Source organism: Ahaetulla prasina, chromosome 2 (assembly GCF_028640845.1).
Source record: "Ahaetulla prasina isolate Xishuangbanna chromosome 2, ASM2864084v1, whole genome shotgun sequence".
In the NCBI taxonomy this organism is placed as follows: Eukaryota; Metazoa; Chordata; class Lepidosauria; order Squamata; family Colubridae; genus Ahaetulla; species Ahaetulla prasina.
The window spans coordinates 275157523-275170677 of record NC_080540.1 but is presented as its reverse complement, the minus strand read 5'-3'; positions in this window follow the sequence as shown (position 1 = coordinate 275170677).

Here is a 13155-nt window from a genome sequence, read left to right as displayed (position 1 = left end):
TTTTGTTGTAGAGACTTTTTAAAAGTACATTTGACAAAAAAATAATAAGACTGTATAATACAACTATCATATGACAACTATAAGTAATTTAAGATTACTTTTTGAAGAAGATCTGTAAACTGTAGGTTATTAAGTACCGTATACTAGAAAATAATTTCTAGCATTTTCAAATTATAAAACTAAACATTTCAATTAAATTTTCCAGAAATAAATATCTTCTGATTTATTCTGTGTTCTTCTCTAAACACATAAAGGGCATATCAGTAATTGAGAATCAATGCTTCATTTAATATACTTGTTGCATATTTAAATAGTAAAATTGTCATACAGTATTCTGTGTTACAATTCCATCCTCTTGGCTATGTCTCTAGTATGAAGTATTGCACAGTGTGAAATAACTTCAGGATTAAGACCATAATGATGTAATGTATTCAAAATCGATAAAATCCAAAATATTGGTAATATTTGGCATAAGATCTCAATATTATGGCTTCAGATGGTACCAATAATCTTTGTATCTTCTGTACAGATGTAAATATTACTCAATATATGGAGTGGATTTTTTTTAAAAGGATGTCTAAGTTTATCATGACATTATTGTTCTTTCTTCTAAAGCACATCAACGTGGCTCATTTTCTAAATGTTGATTGGGTTGCTCTTTTGTGTTAACTGAATGGCCTCCCTTCTTTATATTCAGATACTACATATATTGCTAATGTTCAAAGCAGTGCTATCCAGTCTCCTCCCGGCTTTGATGCTGTGCTAAAAATTGACTGGATTGTATTATCCAATACACAAACAGGGAACTACAGATGATATTTCGGATATGTAGTCACCTCCTTTTTTGTTATCTTGAAGTGAACCCATGAAGAAGATTTTTTAAGTGGTGTCAGTGTAGTTAACACATTCAATTTCCTTTTTCTTTCTTTTAACTAGGGATGTTCGCTGCATGATTTTCAGAAGCTGAAGAACATATTTCAATCATGCATATTAAAAATACAAATACACTTTCAACTAAAAAAAAAGCTAAAATAATTCTACGTTACAGAAACACAATTCTGATTTGTGACTACATAAATGACCACTTCAGACAACTGATTCTAACTCTTTCTAAATGTTATGGGGAGAAAAGATAGCCAATGTAGTGATGATATACCAGTCTTGTCTGAAATATCTGTACTGAATAAGAAAGTTATTTAGCATAATCACAGCTTCTAATGAAAAAATCATATATCTAAAAAAACTATTTTGAAACAGAATTTGCCATTAATTCACTGTATGCCTTGGGGTGTTAATACTGTAATATACATCTGAAAGCTAGTGGAAAACATATGAGAAGAAAGCCTGCAGGCTGAACTGGGTTTGAAGATTGCTACAGATGTACCTAAACATCTCTGATCCTGAAAATTGCTTCAGTGAAAAACTACTATTGAATATAGGATAGAAACAGGTGCATTTGTTGATCTAGAGCAGGAGTGTCAAACTCAAGGCCCAGGGGCCAGATCCGGCACAAGGGGTACTTAGATCTGCCCTGGAAATAGTGAAGGACCGTCTCACAGTGACTCTGCCAGTGAAAACGGAGCTTGGGATGGCTGCATGCGGCCCTCCCGAGCTCTGGCTAGCGGAGGGTTGCAGGAGCTCAGGAGCCCATTTTCGCTGGCAGAGCGCTTGGGCCATGACAGGTGCCCCTGACATGAGTGAGGTCAAACTGGCCATGCCCACCCTTGTCATGCCTACCCCAGCCCCCCGAGATCAATGAATGAAATCAAGTTTGACACCCCTGATCTAGAGTCCTCAACGTTTGGGGTACATTTGAAATTTTGTGGCTATAACTTAGGTGTTCTTACAAGATGGGTACAATGGAGAGAGTGGCTGCTATTGGCCTGAAAGCTAATGGGTGAAGTAATTTACTGAAACTCTTATTCCATGTCATATCTACTGTATAGTTAATGTTCTTCATTAAATTAGAGAAATTCATATGGTTAGATGATAAATATCACACTTTGAAAGCTCGGAACTGTGTGTGTTCAAATCAACTCTTGACCAAATAGGTCTTGTTAAATTCTCTAGGTAGGTTGAGAACAATACTTTTAGTTACTACCTTTTATAATAAAAAATTATTAACTTCAGGCACTCATTGTGCAATTAATTCATTCAGCCTTAATTTGTATATGAATATTTATATTTTTATTTGGTATTTGCATCTTATTGCTTCCTAGCCACCTTGAATGCTCCAATTAAGTAGAAAGAGAATAATGAATCAGGTCTCCACAAATACATTTTTTCAGTGAATTAAATAAATATATTAAAACTGAAAAAAATGAGAATAAAAATATCAAAGTCTGAACCTTTATGAGAGGAGAAAAGAAAAGGAACTCGAATTATGTTACACTTACTCCTTTTTGTTTTTTCACACACACTCCTGAAGAGTTCAATTTACCCTTTATGTTCCTACTGATATATACAGCTTTGAATTCCACATGACCAGAAAGATGCTGTTCTACAAGCCATATTCAATTATTTCAACAAAGTCTGATTCTATACAATATAGCTATGATGGTGAACCAATGACACGTGTGCCACAGGTGGCACACATAGCCATATCAGTGGGCACGCGATCTCAGAAGATGGCAAATGGGCCATTTCTGGCCTGGGGGGGAGGCTGTTCTCGCCTCCCCAGCAAAAAACGGGCTTTCCGGTCCCACCAGAAGTTGTCAAATGGGCTGTTTCAGGCCTCCGGAGAGCCTCCAGAGGGGTGGGGAAGGCCGTTTTCATCCTCCCCAGACTTCTAGAAAGGCTCTGGAGCCAATTGAGAGAGAAAAATGGATCTACCGGGGGTGGGGGGGGCTGTTGCATGTGCATGTGCGGGGTGGGTTGCCTGGAATTATGGGCGTGGGCACACGCACAAACCCCCCCCCCCCACCGCCACCCCTCCTGGCACATGATGGCAAAAAGGTTAGCCATCACTGCAATATAGAGTAAAATGAGGTTGTTCTGTTTCAGATAGGACCCAGAGCATGATCTGGGCAGAAGTGAGCGGGGAAAGCAGGCGTGGGTATCAATAGCAGCAGTGATGGCTGTAGGAAAACATGGAAGCAAAGTATTAGGGAAATTAAAATGGACTGCTGAGATATGCCTTGGTAGAACTGTTCCATTACTGTTGAGACCATCATAATAAGGCTGTTTTCTTCTTAAGAAGCCATCCCTAGACTCAACAGTATTACTGTGGGAAAACTGTCTCTTGTTGAGAAAGCAGTGTGTATCACATACAGAGCACATTCAAGAAAGTGATTTATTTAGGCCAATTTTATTCTAAATTCAGACCCAATCAAAATGCAGAAATGGCATTGATCATTCCAGTAGATGGTGTCTCTCAGATCATTGTAGTATCCTCATGGAACAAATAAAGGGTTTGGGAGTCAGGGCATCATATTTCAAGAATTTTAGTTTTAACCTTCCCTAAATATTTTTTAAGCTTAGTGTGCTGTGCAATTGTAGCCTGATTGTTTAAAATAATACAATATTATGTAGCTGGAAGATACTTTTCACACATTTAAATCCAACCTTCTGCAGTAATATAAAACAAATCATTCCATAGAGATGGCTGTCTAGCCTCCACTAGAATATAACTAAAGAATCAGAAGCTATAACTTACCTGGATAATTAATTGCATTGCCAAACTCTTCTTACTTTTAGAAAACTTTCTAGCATTCAGGAAATTTGTCTTCCTATAATTTAAAGCCATTAGAGTACATAAGAGAAGAAATTTATGTGACATCCTTTCAAATATTTTGAGAGTGCTTTTATATCCTTAGCCAATCTTTTCTTCTCAGTAGAAAACAATGCCAATTCCTTCAATTTCTCATCACAGGAGAAATCTCTTAATGTAGAGCCTAGAACTGGAACAGTATGAAAGCTGGTATGGACCACTAGAGAATAAAGTGGAAAGCCCTTTCAATGCTACATTTGTATGTTTCTACCTAGGTAAAGGTTTCCTTGTCCTGTTGTGTCCGACTCTAGGGCCCAGTGCTCATCTCTGTTTCTTGGCCAAGGGAGCCGGCATGTCCAAAGACATTTTCTACGGTCATGTGGCCAGCATGGCTATACACCAAAGACGCAAGGAACGCTGCTACCTTCCACCTGAAGTGGTACCTATTAGTCTACTTGCATCTACATGCTTTTGAATTGCTAGGTGGGCAGGAGGTGGGGCAATGAATGGAAGCTCATCCCACTGTGTAGCATTTGAGTCTCAAATCCAAGCTATCAGTTTCCCAGCTAACAACCTCAGCATCTATAACTGCTAAACCATCAAATTCATTGCAATATATTGAACTAAAGGTTATTCAAATTGATTATTATTGCTTTTGAGATAGTTGATAAAAAGTGCCAATCTTTTAAATGCAGCTTAGCTGTTGTACAGTACAATATAAAGGAGCCATGAAATTTTTGGATTAGATATTTCTATCTAATTTGGATTAGATAGACTCCAGATATTTTGGATTAGAATTTCATCACCCACTTTCAGCATGTACATTTTGGTTGGGTAGTTGGAACTGGAGTCCAACATATCTCAATGCTGTTATTGTGAAGAATTTGAAAACTGGAGAAAAATAAATGCTTTGGGTCAAATAATTGTCTACAACATTGTTCCTTATTAAACCTTATTGCTCCTTCATTTATAGGGAGAAAAAAATCCTTGGGCAAAAGAATGTATTCCAACATATTTTCCAAATATTCCAACATATTTTTATGCAAGAATGTATACAACTATGAATTAATAAGAATTAAGCAAAATGGTACAGCTATAGATTTCCGGAAACAAGCCAATGGCATCAGCATAAGGTTTTCCTTGTTAGGTCAAGGAAGATAAATCAGTAGAGAATCAAATTTCAGATTTTAATAAAATGAGATTCAGACCTGTAACTGGATCATATGCTACATGGAAAAGAAGTCATAGATTGGAACAAGTGTCCCCCATAACATGTTGGAAGAAGAAATGAGAGATTGATTTTAGTTCCTTTCTGAAACCGTAAAATAACTCTCATCTGCTTCTATCCTGCGATACAGGATCTGTTTAATCTGGAATCTGGTAGCAGCTTTTTCAACTAATGAAGTTTATGAAAAGGCATAAGTTTCTGTGAACTGCACTAAGATTCATGAAAGTGTGTGCTTTTTAATGAAATGTGTTACTTGAAAAAGATCCTACCAGAGTCCTGATTTTTGCCATGAAAGTTCTCCTACAAATTCATAATTTGGTGGAAAACAGAATAAATGTCTGTTATGAACACTAAACAGTGTTCATAATCACAAAGCAAGAAATAAAGTTCAGCTGTTGATTAGGTATCATAATCAACAAAAGTATATGGGGGTAGAATTATGTAGTGGTTGTTTCAAGATAATGAGGCATATTTCTCTTTCCACTCAGTTAACTCTTTCTTTTAATTATGTAGCAATAGTTCCATAAGTATGCTGTGTTTACATTATTATCAGAGAATTTATAAGAAAAAAAACTGCTCAATGTCCATTTCCTGGACTGTATTAGAAAATTGGAAGTGGTCGTGTTAGAGATTTAAGATGAGGATGAACCAGATTGAGATTTTGATCTAATGATGAAGTTAATTGGAGATAAAGCTGATCTACTTGCCAGATAATGATTAGAATGTAACTTTAAACACATTTCTGTAAACTAAAACTGAAGGTAAAACATATGAAGAAATCTGCTTTTTTCTTTCTTTCAACATCTCAATACACATGAATGAACTTAAAGCTTTTTTTTAGAGATATATGTGAAATACGTAACAGAATAACAATTGGAGGGCCTTGAAGGTGTTCTAGTCCAAGCCCTGCTCAAGCAGGAAACTCTATACCATTTTGGACAAATGGTTGTTCAAACTCTTCTCAAAAACTTACAGTGTTGGAGCATTTACAACTTCTGGAGGCAAGTTGTTTGATTGATTGTTCTGCCAGGACGTTTCTCCTTAGTTCTAGGTTGCTTCACTCCTTGATTAGTTTCCACCCATTGCTTCTTGTCCTACCTTCGGGTGCTTTGGAGAATAGATTGACCCCCTCTTCTTTGTGATGGCAGTCCCTTAGATATTGGAACACAGCTATCATATCATTCCTTCTTTTCATTTCACTACATTTATCCAATTTCTGCAATCATTATTTGTATGTTTTAGCCTCCAGTCTCCTAATTAACTTTGTTGCTCTTCTTTCCACTCTTTCAAGAGTCTCAACATCTTTTTTTATCATGGCGACCAAAATTGCATACAATATTCCAAGTACGATCTTACCAAAGCATTATAATGTATTAACACTTCACATGATCTTGATCCTATCCCTCTGTTAATGCAGCCTAGAGAATGCATTGGCTTGTTTTGGCATTTACAGCAGGAGTCTCCAACCCTGGCAACTTTAAGACTTGTGCAAAGCTGGCTGAGGAACTCTGGGAGTTGAAGTCCACAAGTCTTAAAGTTGCCAATGGAGACCCCTAATTTACAGCACACCGCTGGCTCAAATTTAAATAATTGTCAGCTAGGATTCCAAGATCCCTCTCACAGTTACTACATAAACAGGCTTTAGTCTTAGAGAAGGATCATCTCCAATTATAAAAATCTTCAGGGGAAAAAAGGATACAAAATTAAAGTTGATTCTGTGTGATAATTTTAAGAGAAAAAATATTAATTGATTAAGGGATAAGATGAAATGCCTAACTTAAAATCATTCACTGTAGACAGTCCAGTTTAAAGATTTCAACCATCTTTTCTGCCCTTTGTTCCTCAGGAAATGCCTGGAGTGCCTTACGACAATGCCATCTATAATACTATACCTTTTGTGAGAGCCAGTTTGGTGCAGTGGTTAAGACACTGGGCTAAGAAACTGGGAGACCATGACTTCTAGTTCTGCTTTAGGTACAAAGCCAGCTGGGTGACCTTTTCGGCCAATCACTGTCTCTTAACCCTAGGAAGCAGGCAATAAAAAACCACTGAAATCTTACCAAGAAAACTGCAGGGACTTTTCAAGGCATTTCCCAGGAGTCAAGATTGACTCGAAGGCACAAGTATACGAACATGAACATGCTGTTTTACCTAATAAATCTAATTAGCTTAAGAAATTAATGCCATATAAAGAGAAACAAAGAATTAATATAACCCGATGCCATTTTGAAGGCAGAACTTTCATTCTAAAATAGTTCACACATTTTTCATTATATCTTGGCAAGAGGCAATAAATAAAAGCCCAAGAAGCAATGCAAATCTATGCTTTAATAATCATCAGTCTGCAATATTTTTCTTATAAGTTGCGTACGTTTAGCACTCTCAGTTCCACTCCTGAGATTTCTATATTGTTGGTGCAGAATTTTGAGAGGTTATAAAAGATTCCCTGTGTTTTTCCATCTCTGGACAAAGTTAATCGAGTAATTAATTTGAGTATGTTCCTCAACATCTATTGCCGAAATGGAAATGATGAAATAGCTGCCATCTGTAGTGCAGAATGTAAGACTGCCAACATTAGTTTCGATAATTAAGCAATTCCTCTTTTGTTGATGTCACAGGGCAACTGTGTACTTAAATAAACTGCATTCATCATTTTGGTAGTATTAGTGGTTTTTGCTTTCCTGTCATGACCTTTAAGAGAAGATCAGTTTAGGCCTATTGATAGCCCGTCTAACGAATATATGAAGATCACGCTAAAGTAACTGTTCATCCAGAACTATTGATCTATGTACATACAGTATGTATAGCTGACAATTCACATGGAACAAGCAGACCAATAGAAAAGAAGCAAGTACTTGAAGCCAGTCTTCATGCATAGGATTCATGGATGCCTATTTCAATTTTTTTGATGCCTATTTCAATTTTTTTTTATTAAAAAGAAAGTAATTGGGAAAATGGCAAATTGCAAAGAAAAGCACCAGTCATCTCCCCTAAACCCAAAAAAAATATGTTTCTAAGTTTGTTGCTAATTATTTCTTATTAATTTATCACATTTGTATAGCTGCCCATATCACTTAGTGTGATGAAATATAGTCTGGATTCCCTAAAGGAAGGGGCTGCATCCCAAAGGGCAAAGCAGCAGTAGACCTTGAAAAATTTGGTCACCAGGAAGATAATTAAAACAGCTCCTAGCTTCTCTCAGATTATAGTTTTGCAAATAATTGCTTTAGTCTGGCAAGTTTCTGTCTATAGGTGAGGAGCAATAAAGGAAACTACTGATAAGTAACTCCACATGTGGTTTTTGAGTCTTGGGGCCGCACACATACTGACTCCAAGTGTTAAGTCCTGACAAGAACAGAGAGGTAGGATGATCATAGTGAAGTAAAACAACCGTTTATTGCAGGCAACAAGAACAACAACAAAATAACTATAAACTGAGGGCTGCCCGAGGCTGCAGCTCCTTTTAATGGGAGCTGTCCAGCCTGTCAGCCACTGACCCTTGTTCATTTTCCCGCCGGGGGACTCACTCCTACTTGCATTTTCAACACCAAGTACATAAGAAGACAAGATACATAAGAAAATCCACAATTAAAATTAAAATTAAAAATAAGATAAGGAGATCAAAGACAGAATGGTGATAAGTATACAAAAAAAAATTAACTAACATATAGCCATTCAATCTATCATAGGATTCACAAGGTCACTGGCAGAATTATGTCTTGAAAGACTCAGAAGATCAAGAGGGTTGGGGCCAGCCTCACCTTGGTGGGGCTTACGTTCCATGGTTCAACCTTGAAGCCATATATCAATCAAATCTTTATTACAGTCATTGACCACTACAGAAATAGATAATCAACCCAACAATTTGATTAGAACAAAGTAATCAAAGCTCTAATTTTCTACTTCTGGATATAAAATGGTATATAAGAGGCATAAAATAAGAAGAAAGATCAAAATTAATTTTTTCTATATTTAAGAAGCCAGAGAAGCAATCACCTTTCATCTTACTTTAATAGCAATATAGAGAAATCTGGCAATGTTCAGAGAAAGCTGTCTGATCAGATAAAAGGAATCCCATGTAAAATAAATTAGTATGGTTTGGACATTTTATCAAATGAGAAATCAAACAGGCTCTAATGTCCCTATAAAATCAACAACAGATTAACAAATGAACAGTAGATTCTACATCACCTGTATCATATAGACATAATTGAAGAGCATTTGTATCTTCTTTCCAGGACAGCTGAGGATAAGGCATTAAATTAAGCCTCAAAGTCTCTCCTCAGTTTGAAAATTGTGATGAAATTTAAGCATCTTGCAGGTCTAATTAGAGGAGATTAGCTGCTCAAAAAGGTATTCCTGGGCTGGCAGGACTGATTTTCCTGTCTCTATCCAGAATATGTCTTTTACATGTTTAGGCTAAAAAAAAAAAATCCTCTTCATACCACAGAGGCAGAACGGTTTCCTGAGAGAAACCATAAAAATGCATATTTTCTATAAGATATCTCTTCCACCTAGAATTATAACCAACTGCTAGTATCAATGGGATTCAATCCTATAGGTAGAAAATTACCTTTACCCAATAGGCAAGGAAAATTAGCCAGAGTATAATTTAAAGTTTCCCACCTCATAGCAGAGAACAATATTGGAGATATTTCTCAAACATTTAGATTCCATAGTTTCTGTTCTGGAATAGTTGCCTTAGGAGAAGATCCGAATAGATGTTAAGAACACACAGTGCTAAATAGTTTTAAACTCAGTGGTGGGATTCTGCCGGTTTTAGGCGGTTTGGCTGAACCATTTGTTAAATTGCCGGTTCGCCCCACCCCTTGCCCCTCCCCTCCCCACCATTACTTACCGGTGTCTGTCGGCGGCCATGTGGTGCTTGGATCAGGTAGGCAGCGGCCACAAACCGCTGCCCAGCCGATCCATGCACCTCGCTGCCCACCCAATCCAAGTGCCACGCGGCCGCCGACAGAAGCCTGCCTGCATCCAAGCGTCTCTCTAGCCAGCGATTAAAGTGCGGCCAGCGAGGAGCTTGGATCGGGTGGGCAGCGAAGTGTGTGTCAATCGCCTTGGCCTGCTGCCCACCCAGCAGAACTGTCCTGTGGCTGCCTCCCACCCACGCAGCTCCAGCCTACCCTACCCCATCTAGAGAAAAAGTGATGGAGAAAAAGAGGGAGGCAGAAAATGATGAAGGAGAGAAAGAGAGATGAAGGATAGAAGGGGGAGAAAGATGAAGAAGAGAAAGGGGGAAGAAAGATGGAGAGAAAGAGAGGGAGGGAGAAGGAGAGATTAAGGAGAGAAAGATGGAGAGAAAGAGGGGGGAGAAAGATGAAGGAGAGAAAGGGGGGATAAAGATGGAGAGAAAGAGAGGAGGAGAAGGAGAGATTAAGGAGAGAAAGATGGAGAGAGAGATGAAGGATAGAAGGAGAAAGATGAAGAAGAGAAAGGGGAGAAAGATGGAGAGAAGAGAGGAGGAGAAAGAGATTAAGGAGAGAAAGATTGAGAGAAAGGGGAGAGAAAGATGAAGGAGAGAAAGAGAGGGAGGGAGAAAGAGATTAAGGAGAGAAAGAGAGAAAGGGGGAGAAAGAGATGGAGAGAAAGAGGGAGGGAGAATGGATTTGTTCTGGTAATTGGTTTAACAAGCATGGCACTGAAAAAGTGACGTATGACCATTTTTTCACACTTAAGAACATTGCAGCAAACAGTCATTAGGGCAAAGAAGCTATGTCACATGACCACCTGGACATGCCCACCCGATCACATGAAACACCGCAGTTGTGACATGAGTGACATGGTTATTAAAAATGCTGCAACAGGCATAAATGATGACCGGTCAAAAGTGTGAGAACCTGTCAGAAATCATTTTTTTCAGTCCTCTGGGTAGTCCCTATGTGCATAGGGACTACCCAGACGGCTGAAAAAAGTGATTTCTGACAGGTTCTCGCACTTTTGATGAGTCCTCACACTTATGACCAGTCATCATTTATGCCTGTTGCAGCATTTTGTGCATAGGGACTACTCAGAAAGCTGAAAAAGTTATTTTTGACCTGTCATCACACTTTTGACCGGTCCTCACACCTACAACTGTCCTCACATTTTACATTTTGTGCCCTATCTTGTAACCGTGGTGAAGAGAAGCAGTTGTGAAATGAGTGACATGGTTGTTAAAAATGCTGCAATGGGGGACTTCCGGTTACTTCCGCTACTTATTACTATATATGGTGGACTTGTAAAAAAGTTAAAGCATTTTGGATTAAAGTATGGTGGATCATGCAGAATATTTTGAAAAAGAAGATTAAGTTTACTCCGCAGTTCTTTCTACTAGGAATAATTATGGACTACACAGCTATAGAGACTAAATTGATTTTGAACTTAATAACAGTTGCAAGACTTTTGATTGCTCAGTATTGGAAGAAAGAAGAATTACCTACAATCGAAGAATGGACACTCAAAGTATCAAATCTGGCAGAGATGACAAAAATCTCCGCTTACTTGAAAGACTATACACTAGAAAAATATATTCTAGAATGGAAAATGTGGATTGATTATATTTAAAATAAGTATCAGATAAAAAAAATATTGAATAGCATATGAGTAAATTTAGGAAATATTTTGTATTAGATATATTTTTGAAGGAGAGGGGAATTGAGAGTGTGACTAAGTGTGGTGTGACTAGAGATTATAATTTAGGAATTATTTTGGATTATGATTATTGGTTTTGATACCCTGCATTTTGTTCTGGGAAGTCGGGATGGGGGGTGGGGGGTAAGGGGGAGGGGAACTGGGGGGGGTTTGGTAGAGATGGAGTGATGGTTAATGTACAGGGATTATTGAAGAAATATAATTAATGTAGGATCGGGTCTGCATAGTTACCATTTTAGAACGGTGAGGAGGGAGAAAAGAGAGAGTAGGAGGTAGGAAAGAGGAGAAGAGGAAGGAAGAGGGATAGTAGAGGGAGAAGGAAGGTGTAGGGTGGAGGGAGGAGCGGATGTAGATAAGAGAAGGAGAGGAAGGTTTGGAAAGTAAAAGAAGGTAGAAGAGGGAAGAGTGTTAAAAAGAGGGGTGGTGACTGGGCAAGCCCGACTAATTGTATACAACTGTACATTGGATGAATTATTTGATATGATTGTAAAAATAAAACTTTTTATGAAAAAAAAAAAGAAAAAAAAAAAAGAGAAAGAAAAAAAAAATGCTGCAATGGGCATAAATGCTAGGATGGTCATAAGTGCGAGGACCGGTCAGAAATGACTTTTTTTAGCCCTCTGAGTAGTTTCTATGCCCATAGCCATGGCCTCCTAGTCACATGAGCAGCTAGGCTCGCCCACCCAGTCACATGACCCCAAGCCACACCCCAAAATAAGCCACACCCAGAGAACCGGTTGTTAAAAAATTTGAATCCCACCACTGTTTAAACTGCATAAAAAGGCCCCTCTGAATTGGTAAAAGAACTTACATCTATGGCATAGTGTGCTTCTTCTCCTTTCCCATCTCTTTTAAAATTGTTGCCAAATTGTAATTTGCATCCCAACAGTAAAAGAAAATCATTATAAAATCCCTGGGGAATAATTATATTCATTTACATAAAATCCAAATTAGAATAAATTAAGCTTTTACCATTGACCTTTAAAAAAATGTGGAGTGTGAGCCCATGCATACGACTTGAAAATCGAATGTGGACTTCAACATGAAACTTTCAGTCTCATGTATCAAAGCATGATGCAAACCTTTCTGAATCATTTGGCCAACCATAGTGGAACTCTGTATTTAATCTGGCAGTTTTTGAAACTCTCATTCATGTTGCTTATTGTCATTATAGTACTGCATGTGGATCATCTTTGTTGATTCATTTGTTTTATATTGTAAATTGCCACAAGAAACCTGTTTTCCTTGATTAATGACACTGGCAGGTTCTTACAAGGGCCGTCTATCTGATTAGATGATCCACGAAATATTGCAATTTAGTGGAAATCCAATTATGAACATTTGGAGATACTTGATACCTGAAGAACAACATCTTATTTTAGGGATTGGTTCAGATATTGTATTGATTTGAAGAGGCTCTTTTCATGTTCTGCCACATTGGAAGTGCAGCTGGCAAGATGAAAAATATAGCCTTTTCAATTTGTAGCAATGTATTTTCAAGAGAGAAGTAAGAAAGAAGAGCCTAACAATCTTGCTAGCTTTGTGTTAAGTTTTTGCTCTCTTTAATGTC